The sequence below is a fragment of the Acromyrmex echinatior genome, chromosome 17 (assembly GCF_024713525.1).
Source record: "Acromyrmex echinatior isolate Ae372 chromosome 17, ASM2471352v2, whole genome shotgun sequence".
Taxonomy (NCBI): Eukaryota; Metazoa; Arthropoda; class Insecta; order Hymenoptera; family Formicidae; genus Acromyrmex; species Acromyrmex echinatior.
The window spans coordinates 2,859,400-2,875,580 of record NC_141868.1 but is presented as its reverse complement, the minus strand read 5'-3'; the positions used below and the strand labels follow the sequence as shown (position 1 = coordinate 2,875,580).

The 16,181-nt window shown below is 29.1% G+C and overlaps 1 pseudogene across 1 annotated transcript; it reads right to left on the bottom strand.

The window, feature by feature from the left end:
• Positions 1 to 1,091: 1,091 nt before the first annotated feature.
• On the bottom strand, positions 1,092 to 16,019 carry LOC105153313 (ATP-binding cassette sub-family C member 4-like; annotated as a pseudogene). The gene is made up of 18 exons (XR_015548062.1): positions 14,981 to 16,019; positions 14,808 to 14,917; positions 13,805 to 13,915; positions 13,305 to 13,470; positions 12,655 to 12,892; positions 9,616 to 9,741; positions 9,085 to 9,276; positions 8,642 to 8,950; positions 7,999 to 8,538; positions 7,370 to 7,671; positions 6,819 to 7,004; positions 5,919 to 6,408; positions 4,898 to 5,128; positions 4,487 to 4,726; positions 4,010 to 4,272; positions 3,504 to 3,940; positions 2,641 to 2,770; positions 1,092 to 2,214 (listed from the first exon to the last, which is right to left on the bottom strand). The product of XR_015548062.1 is annotated as an ATP-binding cassette sub-family C member 4-like (transcript).
• Between the last annotated feature and the right edge of the window lie 162 nt (positions 16,020 to 16,181).

Below are 16,181 nucleotides of genomic sequence, written 5' to 3'. Positions count from 1 at the left end.
AATTACACATATAATTTAGCAAAAATGTTTTACATCGAAGTGAAAAGAATCTGGAAAATTTTATATACATTTACATGTAGGTATTTTATACAGATAGTTTCTATTAAAAAAAAGAATAGGAATATGTGGTATATATTATATTACTGTCTACTATATCAGTTTTGGAGATTATTTTATCGAATGCTTATTTTTGCTTATCTTACGAAAAAAATTGATTATTGCAAAATTACAAATAATATTATAAAAACTGCTTATATTATTTGATTGAAAACACTTTTTAGTTTATTTATGTATTTAAAGTTTATTGTTATCTTTTGTTTAATTAAGAAATATTGTCTAAAAACAAAATGGTATGGCGGTATCGACGATCTTTCCCTAAATGTATAAAATAATATTACCATTATATTAGAGGAAATCAAAGTTTTGGAATTTCTGGTTGTCACACGGGTTTAACTCTCAACAAGCTAAGAACTCAGCCAAGTATTCTCTTTTCACTAGATTGCTGATTAAATTGTGAAAAATGTTCTGCACCAAAAACGTATTTGTTACTTACAATGTTATAGTCTGTCCCTTTTTACCGAACATACTTATGGCAATAAAAAAGACGTTACTTTGTAATTCCATTTTTGCAGACGCGTACTTTAACACAAATTTCATTAAATTAACTTATTTGAATGTTTGGTTTCAAATGTCTTGAAATTTAGCAATTTTTATTTCTACATTAGAAGGTACAGAATTAAAGCATTTGTTCAATAATAAACATTGTATTATTGAAACATTTACTAAATGAAAATGTAATGATTCTTATTGTTGAGTCAGAATTCAGATTTTCTTGAATCATATACTAATTTTATGTTATTATTTGTATTTTGTAAGATATTTTTTCTAAACAAAATGTTATAAACATGTATAAGCAATTTATGTATTTTATATTTTATATATTAGGTGTTGGAATTAATTCGTAGCGTTTTTTAATGAAAGAATGTTATTTATTTCACATGAGCATTAAAAAATACATTAATGAAAGTACTTCCCATCACTTGTAAAACGCTACGAATTAATTCCAACACCTAATAAAAGGATTTAATTCTATTTTATGTTGTATTACATTTTATTATATTATTCTTTGTACATTATAATTCTTTTTTTGTATTCTATAATTCGGTATTAAAATACATTGCATAAAAAATAATAAATTGTATGTAAACATGAAAATATTCAAATCCAGCAAGAACTAAATTAAACATAAAGCCAATATGATATTTAAAATTTGAAAATGAAAGTTGATGAGGACAGAACTTTAGCACAATAGTAGGGAACAGAACTTTAGCACAATAGTAGGTCTGTTCGCGTTGCTTGCATTTTATGCGATCAGTATTATATATATATAAGAGATAAGTATTTATCATATTTTATTTTGTGGTACGCTGACAAGAATAATCGAAAAAATAACATATTTAATCCTAATCCGTCTTTACAGTAAATGCGACATATTTGCGTTATAATTATGGGGCAGTAAAGAAAAACTGAAGTTATTAGAAGTTAGCAAATAATACTAAACATAAAGTTATATCTTATCCTCGATTTATGTTTTTTTATGATTCTCTTTCTTGTTTTACTCTTCCTTTTTTTCGTAAATTTGATCATGTACTAATTGGCATAAGAGAACATGTATAAATATACATATATACTATAAAATTACATACAATGACTCATAGGAAAGAAACAAATATAATACATAATATAACTAACTGATTCAAAGAAGGCATAGACGAAAATGACTTTTTAATATTAATAATACATAATCAAACAAATATGATGTTAATTTGCTATAGATATTTTAATTCACGAATTTTTAAAATAAAATTTCTAATAGCACGGGTTGATCAGTTTTATGAATCGTTGTATATATATATATATATATATATATATATATATATAACTTTATATACAATATATAGTATATATATATTTAGTATAAGATTTTTAAAAGTAGAAAATCTATAAAGCGGTCTGTTCTGTAAGCGTGGAGTCGCTCTCACACTCAGTATTTTGCGCCGACAAGTTCAATTCACAATGATCATTATTCTTCTGGCAAGCCTTCTTCGCCTGTTCTAAAAGACTTTGCGCCATCTGATTGCCCGTCTTTTCCACCATTTGTGAAAAGTAACCATTTGGTTTGTCGTGTAACAGCTCATATGGACAACCAAATTCCTATTGACATGACAATTTTAATTATCAAATGCATATAAAAACTGTCCTCCAGGATATTACAAAATTTTCCAAAAAAAGCTTGATTATTCTTTGCATACGTAACATTGAATTTTCAAGAAAAAGTATATTGCTAAATCGATTTTAAACTCTCTGAATAATTTGAAATAAATTTTCTCTCTAAAGAGTAAAAATTAAGTTGGTCTTGAATAAGAACATCCCAATATTCAATCTTAAAGAATGAAATTTTTTAGAATGAGTTTTATTCTAAACATTTCGGAGATTGAACTGATCATGCTATTAATCAAAATTATTATAAGCAACCATTTTAGACAGTTATATAAAAAATTATATTTCTTAATTTTGTCTTACAAAATTAATATTCTTCTTAACCCATTCACACTTTAATTATTAAAACGAAAAACCTACCACGATAGAACCATTCTCCATCACGATGATCCGATTGCTATCTATAATCGTATTCAAACGATGTGCAATCGTGATAACGGTGCATTCTTTAAAACTGCTCCTTATTGTATCCTGAATTAAAGCATCCGTGCTAGAAATAGAATTTTAAATTGAGGGATGCAAATTTATAACATATAAAATTTAGAAATATCTCTCTCTCTCTCTCTCTCTCTCTCTCTCTCTCTCTCTCTCGTACATTGCAAATTATAGATACAAAATATATACGATTTTAATGGATATGTCTACCAATCTGATTTAATTTGAAAAGATTTGCTTTCTATTAATCTCGAATTTATTATAAAACGAATGTTTATCGTACCCGATTGTAACTTGATGTACCCTTGTAACATACTGTGAAAATATTTTATATTATTCGCAATCATTCGCAAAAAGTAGCAACTTAATAATAGAAAGTTGAATTATTTACGTATGGTAATTTATTGCTATACCTCATAACAAATAAAGTCACGTTCATATTATAATAAATTCTCAAAAGTCACATCATAACTTGTGATATTACTATAAAATCATCAAAAGCTACACCACATCATATCTTGATCTGTTTATGTCATAAATAAATAACTGTTAATTAATCTGTATGATATCACACCTACAAAGCGGATATTCGTACAGTACAATGATTTTACTGTCGTATCACACCCGTGACAAGGTAAATATTTGCATATCATCATGACTTTGTTGCGATTACTGTGACTTCATTTGCTGAAGAATTTATTGATATATAATTAATCAATCAAAAATTTATTGTCTTCTCTAAATAATATTTATATTAAATACAATCCTAAAGAATCGTAAAGACTCACTGCGAATCAATATTGGCTGTGGCTTCATCGAGAACGAGCAAGCGATTGTTTCTCAAGATGGCTCTGGCCAGGCATATAAGTTGCCTCTGACCGACGCTGAAGTTATGACCGCCAGAGAAGATATCGTGGTCCAGTGTGACATCACTCAGCTCGACTTGCCGCAACACCTCCCACAGCTTCAAGTCATCGTACTGATTAAACGGATCCAGATTGTAACGTAGACTCTCGGAAAAGAGCACAGGTTCCTGTGGTATAATGGAGTTGCAGCGCAGTTCACTGAGGCCCACCGTGCTTGTGTCCCGACCATCAATTTTGATCTCGCCTTCTAGACCTTCATTGAACAAGCGGAAAAGTGCCGAGATCAAGGAGGACTTGCCGGCGCCAGTTCGTCCAACCACCCCAACTTTCCAGCCAGGCTCGATGGATACGTTTAGATTCTGTAAAGCCCGATTACGTGATAAAACACAAATAATGTTTGTAAGAATGAACAGTCGTTTATTTGATACCTTCAAGACTGGTGGATCATCCATATGATATTTCATGTTGACATCCTTCAAGATCAATTGTCCTTGGGATGGCCATGTAGGTGGTGGTGGATTGTCCGAGGTAATAGGTTCTTCCTTAGGAATGTTCGTGTACTGAAGAATCCTTTCCACGGAGGTCATCAATGATAGTGACTCGCTAAACTGTTTTATGGTGTATTGTAGACAAACGATAAGGATCAATGACTGCGATATTGCTAGACCTGCTTTGCTGCCGGTTACATTGCCTGTAGTATAAAGAACAAAGAGAATTTGCAATAGTCTAATGATTGAGAAAAAGAATCACACGCTGAAATAAGAATTGAAACATAAAGTTTATTTAATTCTACTAATTAATTTTTTTAAGTTGTAGCCTTTTGCATTTTTATGAAATCTTTAGAAAAAAAATTTAACTCTCCTTAATTAAGAACCTATTAATTAATTAGATATAATATAATTTACCAGTCTCATTCATTGGTATTAGAGAAAAGCAAATGAAGGTGAGGAACAGGCACATTATTAAATCCGCAACGACAGCAAAGGTTACAGCGCATGTTAAAAAGAGATACCACGTGCCGCTGTGACGATCTTGCAACTCATCGAATCGTTTTCGCATTAATTTCTCGATTTCAATGCCGCTGCTTCTGATCGTCGGCAAACCATTCAAAGTGGCATTTATGTATGAGAATATGGGACTCTTCACTGAAAACGCAAAAACATATTCAAAAAAACTTCTGAAGAATTTATTAAATTCGGGGAAATGTAAGAACTTAAAAATACGAATTCTTTGGCAGGAGTCCACGAATTTAGACCTCAGGATGTAATATACACCGCACTTTTCTAATAACGTGTTACTTGCTCTAATATACTTACTTACGCCTTCGAGACGTTTGAGGTCTTGACCAATCTTCATATAGGATTTCGCACCGAAGAAAAACAAGACGGCTAGTATGGCTATCAATATCAACATCCACTGATTTATTATCGCTTCCATGATCATTATGCCACATACTACGCAAAACCCTTGGATTGCCTCCAACATCAGTTTGGGCAGCCACTCATCCATGATGCCCATATCCTTCGAAAATCTGTTTAAAATTCTTCCTGGAATACAAAAATCATTAATTGTCTGGAAGAATCGAGAAAAGAAATTACAAGTCTGGGAATCGAAATCGATGTAAGTTCGATAATTTATTAGAATGAAAATGCTCGTAAATTTTCTAAACAAATTAAGAGCCACATCGTGGCTTATTTCAAGCTTATAATTAGAATGGCTTTCAATTAATACAATTGGCATAAGTTACATAAATATATTATAATATTTCAAAATAAAATTAATCAATTTTAATCGATAATTTGTAATCTTTGGTAACATGAATATGTGCAAAAAAAGATTTACATCATCGTTATGCTTTACTTTTTTATGGATAGTGATCATTACAACTTAATAATATCACATTTGACAAAAATATTTGTTTTATGTATCCGGAATGAACGTTTTGAAAACTCTTCAAAAAGATTCTAATAATACTTTAACAATTCTTATATTTTAAATTTCTAAGAATTTCTTTAAAAGAAATATTTTAACTTCTTCATTTTTAAGTTTTTTTTTTGGAATAATAAAATAAGAAATCTTGTAAATTCTATTTCAGAATTTACATCTATCTATAAAGAAATTTAGAAAAGTTACAAACTTTCTCAACACTTCTAAAAAGTCTCAATTCATTTAAAAATTAAAAAAATCTTTCTAAAAAATTTTAAGATTATATAAAAATTATGAAATATTCTAAAAATTACCTGAAAAATATTTTTAAAAATTGTCATATAAAATAATTTTTATGAAGTCTCTATAAAGTAGTTAAGACGACTATCATATTTCGTAACTATTACTCACCGGAAAAATTGTTGTGGAAGAAGGACATACGCGCCTGCAGCAGTTTGAAGAACATGATGTTGTGAAGATTAATACTCGAGTTCATAGAGATCTTCATGTAAAGAAAGCTGCGAAACAGCGTGGTAGCGATGCAGGCGATGATGCAGAATGTGTATACATATATGTCCACAGTGCTCAGCAGGCCGTCCGGGTTCAACGTGAAGATCGATCCAAGAAAACTATCGTTGTACATGTTCGCAAATTGTTTGACATCACTAGTATTTTCAATACGTCTTACATCCTCCAAAGTACTCCAGTATGATAACCAGTAATCATTCCCGGTAGTGGCGACCTGACTGATAATGAAGATCATCAGCAGTACAAATAGGATGAAATTATTACCACCATTATGCAGATATTCTTTGTACACTCTGCCGGCTACTCGACCGTGCGCCGTCATCTCAGCTTCCGGGATGTTCTCCACATAATCCGAATCATCAATGTCTGAGTGCTGCACGATGGCAAAATAATATCTTATTACTTGAATTTATCTCTCATAATAGATGCAATCTGATGAAGTTAATTTAGTTTAAATTATTTAAAAATGAAGAAAATAATGCTAAGAAAATTTGTAAATATTTGAAAACTACTTAACTTTTTTTAATCTTAATTTAAAAACTTCCGCGCTTTATTAATTGATAATAATTAGTGAAGATATATTAGAAATCTTTAATGCGCGAAAATACTGATATTTTTTTAAATTATTTTGTATTATTATTTTTATTTATGTTTTTCTATTTTTATTTTACATTTCTTTTTGTGTTATCTATTTTTATTAAACAAAAATAATGTAAAATATTTTCTTTTTTCAGTTTCTATATTTTTTTATTATATTGTAATAATGAGTGATCATCTTATAGCGATGGAACTTGTAATCAATAATCTTGATATTCGTTTCGTTATTGTGATTCTCTTAGACATTTCCGAAGCTCTTCTCATGTTTTCTTCCTCTTTTCTCTGCGCTTGGTTCAAACTGTCCAACATCTCAATGAAATCTTTATTTGATTGTACTAATTCGTTATAATTTCCTTGCATTTTCACGAAACCCTTAGAAAACAAAATCATATTTAATTTAAAAGATATTTAAATTTCATCTTTTAATTAATTATAAGTAAATTACATATAAATTAAATGTAAAATTTAAAAGTTTCTTTTCATTTTTTATTAAAAAAAATCTTATTGTTTATCAATTTTAATTATAAAATTATCGAATTTTTATGTATTATTAATAAAATAATGTCTATCTTCATAACAATAAGAAAAAATATAAAAATTATTCATTCAGCAATAATTAAATTTGCTTTTGTCATTATTATATCTAAATTCTTTACTTTTAAAACAAATTAAAAAATAAACTTTTAAAATTAAAAATTTTTTAATTTAATAATGATAACTAAAGAATATTCTGTTACTCGATCCAGTACGATGATGTGGTCCGCCCTTTTAAGGAATTGCAGTTGATGTGTGACAAGTATCCTCGTCTTGCCGTGGAGATATTCGGTAATGCACTTCCCATAGAGATGCCTAGCAACACGAGTATCCACCGCGCTCAAGGGATCGTCGAGCAAATAGATATCCGCTTGTCTATAAACCGCCCTCGCGAGATTGATTCGTGCTCTTTGGCCTCCTGACATACACTTCTATCGCCGACCAAGGTCATGTCTCCCTGTGGAAACTGTCGGAAATCCTTCGTCAAGGCGCACACATTTGCTACCTGAAACATTTGCCAATTGATCAAAAAGAAACTTTAAAGAATGTTAAAAATTTCAAAATTAGGAAATATTAGACATTTTTCTTTTATCTGAATGGAATCACATATATAGATTAAAGATTCAGAAAAATTCATAACACTTGCTAAAATATATCTTCTTTTATATTCGGTCACAAAGATGTAATTCATGTTTAATAATTGATGCGTAAGATTCAAAAGATGTAATTATAAGAATTACTAATTACACATAAAAATTCTTGATACTAACGTGCAGGAATATATAAACACTGTACAATATTTTGGACAATTATTTTGGACCATGAAAATTACCTGCATATATCTAGCCTTGTCGTAGGACTGGCCAAACAATATATTGTCCCTTACAGTACCACCGAAAAGCCAGAGTTCTTGACTGGCATAGGAGATACGCAAATTCGGATTGTTCGTGAAGTATCCAGTGGATAAATTGTCCGAAAAATTATACTTCGAGGAGCCCTGAGTAAAGATTATGGAACCTGCGCCGGGATTTAATTTCTTCAATAGTAGATGTAATATAGACGATTTGCCAGAGCCTACTGCACCGACTACAGCACACAATTGACCTGGCTTGATAGTTAAGTTGATATTGCATAAAGTCGGCGGCAATTGGCCACTGATCCAATTGGCGGAAACCCGCTGAAGCTTTATGTATACCGGAAGATCAGATAATCTTTGATGTTCGGACGGAACGATACTCCCACTTCTCGAGATGTCTATTTGATTCTCTAGATTCTCATTAGATTCTTCCTTTGGTTTCTGAGATTTAAACTGCAACTGCGGCGTGATTTCTGAGAAGCGTCTCGTATTCACTTCGTCCATCAGCAAAAAATCCTGTAAAAATTAAGCTTACTTCAATAAGTACATGACAATAAAGATATAAGAATGATTGTAGATTTAAGTTCATCATAAATTAGAAAATAACATGATAATTTACCTCTAATCGATTGAATGACACTATTGATTCACCCAGCAGTATTAGCCCTTGCGGAAAATACGACGCGACGACTAATTAAAGTATGTTAAAGTATGTCGACATTTCATAGGTCACATCGGCAGTCAAATTATTTCCCATTAAGACGAACGTTATCAGGGTGAAATAGACGGTCAATCGTTCAGTGAATACTATGATGGCCAAATATGCGGCGCGCACATACGACGAGAATTTGATTTGCTTGATCTCCAACTTTCTGATTACTGACACAATCTGGCTGAATGGTTTCTCCCAGGCGTACATCTTCACCACCTGAACCGAGAATTATCATTTCATATATTAGTTTCATAAAATTTTTTTATAAATGGTACTTGGATGTTAATATTATATCTTTATTCATCTTCTATATCGTTTAAGAATAAAATAATTCAACTTCTTGAGGATACCTGTATCCCAGCTATAAGTTCGCTCATCAGTTGCATTCTTCGGTCGGTCAGTGGCGCAATCATAGTTCTGAGTTTGAAATTCAAGAAGCTCAAAGTCCCTTGTCCTGAAAGGACAATGATTAACAACGTCCTGATGCTGACAAAACTCGAGATACTGACTTTTTGCCACATTATTGTTCCTATGATCGCGGTCTGCAAATAAAAATAAAACCCGGTCAGCTTGAATAGACAATTATTTAAGAGCAAGTTCGAAACAAATGAAAAGAAAAGATCCTACGTTTTTATAGTTTAAACTAACTCACGAAGTTGTAAAATGTATAGAAATAGCTTATATGTATATATAATCGATAATAGCTTATATGTATATATAATCGATAATTTTCTACGAATTATACTACAAATATTAAAATTTATATTTATCAAGAATCTACAAAAGAGATTAATAAATTTAAGTAACTTTTTTCAAGAATATGATCAAAGTGCTGTTTAATTACCGCGGTATACGAATACTTTCACGAAATAAAGAATTACCATAAAAGGCATGATTCATATGTAATTCAGGTACATTGTTAATTGATCGAAGCGAATGACATCATTGCTGAGAAGATTCATGATCTGTCCCGGTACCGGTTTGGTTCATGGCTGCTGTGTTTAACCATAATAATACAATAGTGTTGAAAATAATAAATTGAGTAATAGATCTTTTCACTTTTTCTTTCGCTCCATCCATATATTCATCAATACATACAAGCAACATGAATTTTTCTTGATTGATTTTTATAAAAAAGATACGCAAAACTCTATGAAAATTAAAAAAAAACTGAATAAAGCAGTTTAATATATATTAGAATCATTCATTTTGTAATCAACCATTTATAACATCTCTGATTGTGAGACACGCGCGCGCGCGCACATTGTCACACGCATATATTATCATATACTTCTTTCATATACTTCTTTTATACTACCTTTTGTAAATTATATATAAATTAATCATGTATAACCGTTTATATATAATTATGTACAAGAATTTTTTTACCGAGCTGCTATATTTTAAAAGAGATAAGATCACTCGAAAGACACGTCATTCCGCGATGAATATTAGCAAACGTGTTATTGATAGTCATTGAAAGTCATGCCTATAATGAGGGAGATATTAGGATAAAGTAATGATACATTTGTCATTTTGAAATTAATATTACAATTACAAATAATATTGCGTATTATAATATAAATAATATAATAATATTACGAAAACAAATGTCTGGAAATTGCTATAGAAATTAAAACTTCAAAAATTTTAGATTGGAACAGTTTGAAGTTTAAAGATGAGAAATTACTTGCGAATAATTGGTTTGTTCACATTTTACCCTGCAATTTACAAAACAAATAAAAAGAACAGTGCTATTATGTATTATAAAAAGTATAATATGAATTTGTAGATCATTAATAATACTTGAGTATAAAAATTAAATATTTAATATATATATGTATGTATGTATATATACATTACAAATTTTGCTCCGAATGCTCTAAGCAATTATAGAAATAAAAAAATTCAAGTTATTTTTATGATGACTTGTTATTTTATATTTAGAATGTGTTAAATTCCACATTATTCTACATGAAATTCTAGAACAATAACTTTGTTCAGCAATACTTTCTGAAATATATTATAATATATATTCCGAAGATCTTTTGCGCTGAACACAATGTTGTTGATAGAATTTGCATAGTTTGTCAAGATTTTGTGTCAATGTGGGGATAAAATGAGCAAAAAATAACATTTTTTTTGTAATTTTAACATTTTTTATAGTAAACAATATTAAGTAAAATGAGCTGATAAGTGTTTTAACACAAACATTTATAAAATAGAAGCAAATTATTTTTAATCAAAGTGAGTCTTGATGTTAAATAATATTCATATATACAAGTGACTATACAAATACAATTATACAAATATAATTTTTTACAATAAAATAAAGAGTTGTTTTGAAATTATGTCTACGGAAACAATTATAACTTAATGAATAAATGATTCGTTCATATCCTAAAATTTATTTGAAAACTCTTGAATTGTACTTTTAGACCCGATAAACTTTATTTATTAGAAACAAGATTTTGTTTTGCTATAAAAGATAAACAGTAAAAAATGTCATATTTTGCCCATTTCATCTCAATTTACCCAAAATTCTAATTACACAAATTTTTGTGGCATTGTGTTCACCAAGAAAAAATTTTCGGGATATACATTGTACTTCAGAGAAAAAGAAAAGTGACTTTTTATCGAACGTGTAATAAGCGTATGCAAACAACTGATAATGATAAACGTGCAAGATAACAAACTCAATGCGATGCACTATTTCTTTAAGCACTAAATAAATTTTTTGCACTAAAGAAAACTTGTCAAATAATTTCTTAATTAATTACAATTAAAATCGAACATTAAAATTGATCACTTCATCAAATAATTTTAAAATTGAATCCGTAATTACACATCGATGTGAGTCCAATGTTATCTTAAATAAATATTGCATATTGATTCAACAATTCCTTTTAAAAGGAGTATACAATTATTACTTAATAAGTTAATACGAAGTAAACTTTTTCCAACTAGAAAGAAACTGTTTTCTCTTTCTAGGAAGGGTTTAATTGAACAAGTGCATGGATTCACAAACAGAGTTGGGAAGTAATACATTACTTGTAACGTTGTTTGTTTACTACGTTTTTGGTAACGATCGTTACTTTTTTCTGTCTGTAACGCTACTAACGGTAAGATTATATTTTTGCAGTAATGATAATGATTTTACTTTTATCGTTACTTTAATTTTTATTGGATGGGTTGGATTGGATTATATTTCGACCGCTGACGCTTAAAGATATTTTGCTTTTATATCTCTAGAAGTTTATATCTCTAGAAGTTTAGAATATTTCTAACCACCCAAGTTGTGTCGTTGTTATAACAATAAATGAAATATTAAAAAATTTTTTTAATGCTGGTAAGTATACAAATATATATTTACAATTTAACATTGTATTATCTATAAAGATTATTAGTTGCAAATACAATTACAAAATGTTCACTTTCTCATTTTTATTTCTTAAAAAATATTTTATATTTTATATTTTAGACTGCATTCTAATAATCACTATCAGTATTGAAAATCTGTAATTCACATTACATATATTATTTTATATATTATTTTTCGGTACTGGAAGTGAATCTTAAAATACATTTTTAATAATTAATGTTTAAGAGCCATATTTAATTTAAATTCGGTAATTAGTGAGTTTAGTTCCTAACGATGTTTGATTGTTTTTGCCAGATTCGGTCGTTGTGTAAAACCTCGTTGAATAAAATTAATTTTATATCGTATGTGAGGGAATTAAATTCAACAATTTCTCGAAAAGTAACTATTCGTTACTTTTTCAAGTAACGTTACTTTTTATAACGAATAACTAGTGATAAAGGTAACAAGTTATTTTTTTTAATAAAAAGTAACTACTGTAACGGTAACGCGTTATTTTTTTAGGGTAACGTTTCCAACTCTGTTCACTAGTTAATTCACATTATTACCTTCCGATAGAGAAGAGAACTGCAAGCGACACGTATCCTCATACCAACATGTAACGATTGCATGATTGTGTGGTGTAACAACATAATGCCGATGGCATTGGTAATGACCAGGAAGATGATGTAGACTATCACTTCGTTCGTTGAGATTTTATGTTCTGCGTTAGGATCACTAATGAAGTACTTGATGATCCAACTTTGCAAGATTGGTACCATTACGCGTACTACGCTACACTAAAAGGGAAAAGTTGAAATTTAATTCTCCCCTCTCCCTCCAAATAAATTTATAAATTTAATAAATCTGAGAAGAGCAAGCAAAAAGGAGAGAGAAAGGGAGAGATAGAGAAATCTCAGATTAATTCAGATCAATTTTTTTCTTCTTCATAAGTATTAACTAATCTAATCTAATTATATATAGGGATGCATCAGAAAAAGATTGCTGGATATCTAATTTCTGGCAATTCTTTCCGAATCTCTGATGCATCTCTAAATCCAACAAAGAATTAATGTCTAACAGAATAAATTTTTCTATTATTATTTCTTTCTCTTAGTGGAAATATCTTACACTTCTTTTCACATAAACACATTTAATCTAAATTTCGTAAATATTAATACCGCATGGTAGGTATCTCTTTTTAAAGTATACTTGGATAAATGAGCAGATTCCGATTATGAAATATGGCAACCAAAAGGTTTTGTAGACCGCCTTGTACAATTTTGGACGAGACTCCTTTTTCAGCGGCACCTTCTGCCCATTTTTTCCCACGACATATTCCAAATTCTTTAGTTTATCCAGCTCGAGATTCCAGTATCTGGACGAAAAAAATGCATTAGGATTTTAGAAAAGCGAGTATTAAATTATTAATTTTACTTTTTAATTTTTCTTTCTTCGTATTTTGCTGCGTTCTCATTTTAAAGGGTTCAAAGAATAGATAATGTAAAATAATGATGACGCAAAATAGAATAAGTATCAAAATTATACGATATATGCACATAATATAAATTGCACTTGTGTTTTTAAAACAATTGTTAAGATTCGTTTATTATTCCATTATAGCGAAAGTGAGAACTTTAATTATTACGAGCGTCACTATAATATGCATTTACTTATGTATGTTTGTTGACATCAACGTGAACAATACTCACTTCTCAAGATGATCGGTCAATTTTTCAGATTCGTCTGCCTTGATTGGTCGATAAATGTCGGATTCCTCCAAATTACGCTTGAAGCTTATCATAAATAGTTCTCGCATCCACCTGTACGCATTAAAAGTAATTTATATAGATTTTACATTGGTATACTTCTTTATATTACGATATAAAGTCTGTCCTGAAGCTATCTTTTTCCTTTTCTTTTTATTAATAATGAGAAATATATAATACTCGCAAACTCGAAGATTGCAGATATATATTTAAATATATATTTTGCATAAATTACATAAATTTTTAGCCGTGAATTGTAAGTACGTTAAAATATCACGAAATAATTATTTCTTCTTTTAGCATCAACATAATTATATATAATTCAAGAAAATCAAAGGCTAAGTAGATACTTTACGAACACCTTATAGATGTATTTTCCATTGTAAATTTATTTTAACAGTGAATGATTAGAAAAACCATGATTGTTTTTGTAGTCTAAGAAAAAATTAATAAATTTCCTCTTATATTTGATAATATACGTGCACGTACATATTAATAATATAAATAATAACTTAATGTGGCTCAGTTATACAAAGACATAGTTAATTTTTTAATTACTGCAAATGGCAACTGATATGTAAAAAAAAAATAGATAAGAGGATGACTCGACGTAAGTTACACGTTGTTTTTGAATAGCAAGAAAATGTGCTTTTTCATTTTCTTAAAGTAAACCGTAAAATGTATTGTACATTGTGATTAAAAATAGCTAACGTAATACAAGTGAAAGTCTTCTTCATTTATCATTTTTGGAGAAATATCATTTTGCTTATAAAAAAAATTTTTTTTAAAGAAATCTCACTTTTTAAGAAAAAAAAATTTCTAATTTTTCGGAATCTCTTCTGTTTTATAAAAATTTAGATTTTTTGTAAGAAACAATGTCTTGCATATTTTGTTCTTTCTTTCTTTTTTTCCTTTCTTTTATTGAATATATTGAATCTTGACGAACCAGAAGAATAGAACACTGAAGACATTTGCGGTCTCTTTGGGGTTTGGCTTCATGTCGCTCGTGTCTTTATCCATATTGTCGCACTATCTCACAGAAACTGATACTTCTAGCTAACAGAAAAAACGAAAACGATCAGCATTCTTATTTTCTTTCCCCTTTCTCTTTTTCTTTACCGTTTGTTCTCCTTCTCTTGCCTGCAATTTCTGGAGACAAGCTTTCCAATAGTTAATTCTTTACTGAAATCATGACTAACTGTACTGCTGCTTTTTATATTGACCTTAAACATTACAGGTAATATATGAGAAACATTAGCGATAACTGTCCCGTATGTTGTTTGTATAAATACAACTGCGTAATGCATTTGTTGTTTTTTTTCTCAAGCACGTGTTACATTTCACGCTATTTTTCCACGTAGTTTATTTCTTTTTTCTCTTCTTTCCTATTTGTATAGTAAAATTTTTTTTAAACTTGTTCTTAAACTTAGCCATTTAATAGCTATAATTAGATAGATAACTTTTTTATTAGTAACATTATTACTTTAAACAATATTTAAAAACACAAACTTGACGACACATAAGAGATAAATAAATTAATTGTATAATAGTTATTAACATCTTATATTGTAGTCAACTAAAAATTTTTTGGGAAGACAGATTAATTCTTTGACGATAATTTAATTTAATTTAATTTAAAAAGATATAATTTTATTAAATTTCATTGCAAACATTAATTTCATTTGTATATCATAATACTTACTAAACATGTATATCTAATGAATTTGCAATGAGTTTACACAAATGTCTATTGCACATATACTTAGAAATTTCATATTATGTAGTTCGAATAACTGTATCTACTACTTGAATTACTACTTGAATCATAAGCATTTTATCCTTTTAGCAGATAAAGTTATAGGGTCACTTAGATGATATAAATATTTAGATAATACGCGAATATCTATAACAGATGTCTTTGACATTTATCTACTTTGTGATATTTACATGGATAACATTCAATAAATATTTAAGTCAATTAGGTATTCGGCAGATTTTTGTCCATATTCATAGTCTTGTACTTAAGCTCATCAATCAATGAAATAATTCGTAGAGCATCTGAAGATAAATTTAAGGAAGCTTTAACGTGTGCGATGAAACTAATGCAGAACTAATAATATTCGAAAGATTATTCCCCAATTTATCCTTAATAGGTATTAATAATTTGTTTAAGTTCAGATTATCTAATATCTTTGATAAACTAAATGAAGAAAGTAAGTAATCTCTTTCTCTCTTTCTTAATGATAATATAATCTCTTAATATGTCTACACATAGTTTTCTTTTTGTTTTAGAAAATATTTAAAAGGAAAAATCTGAGGG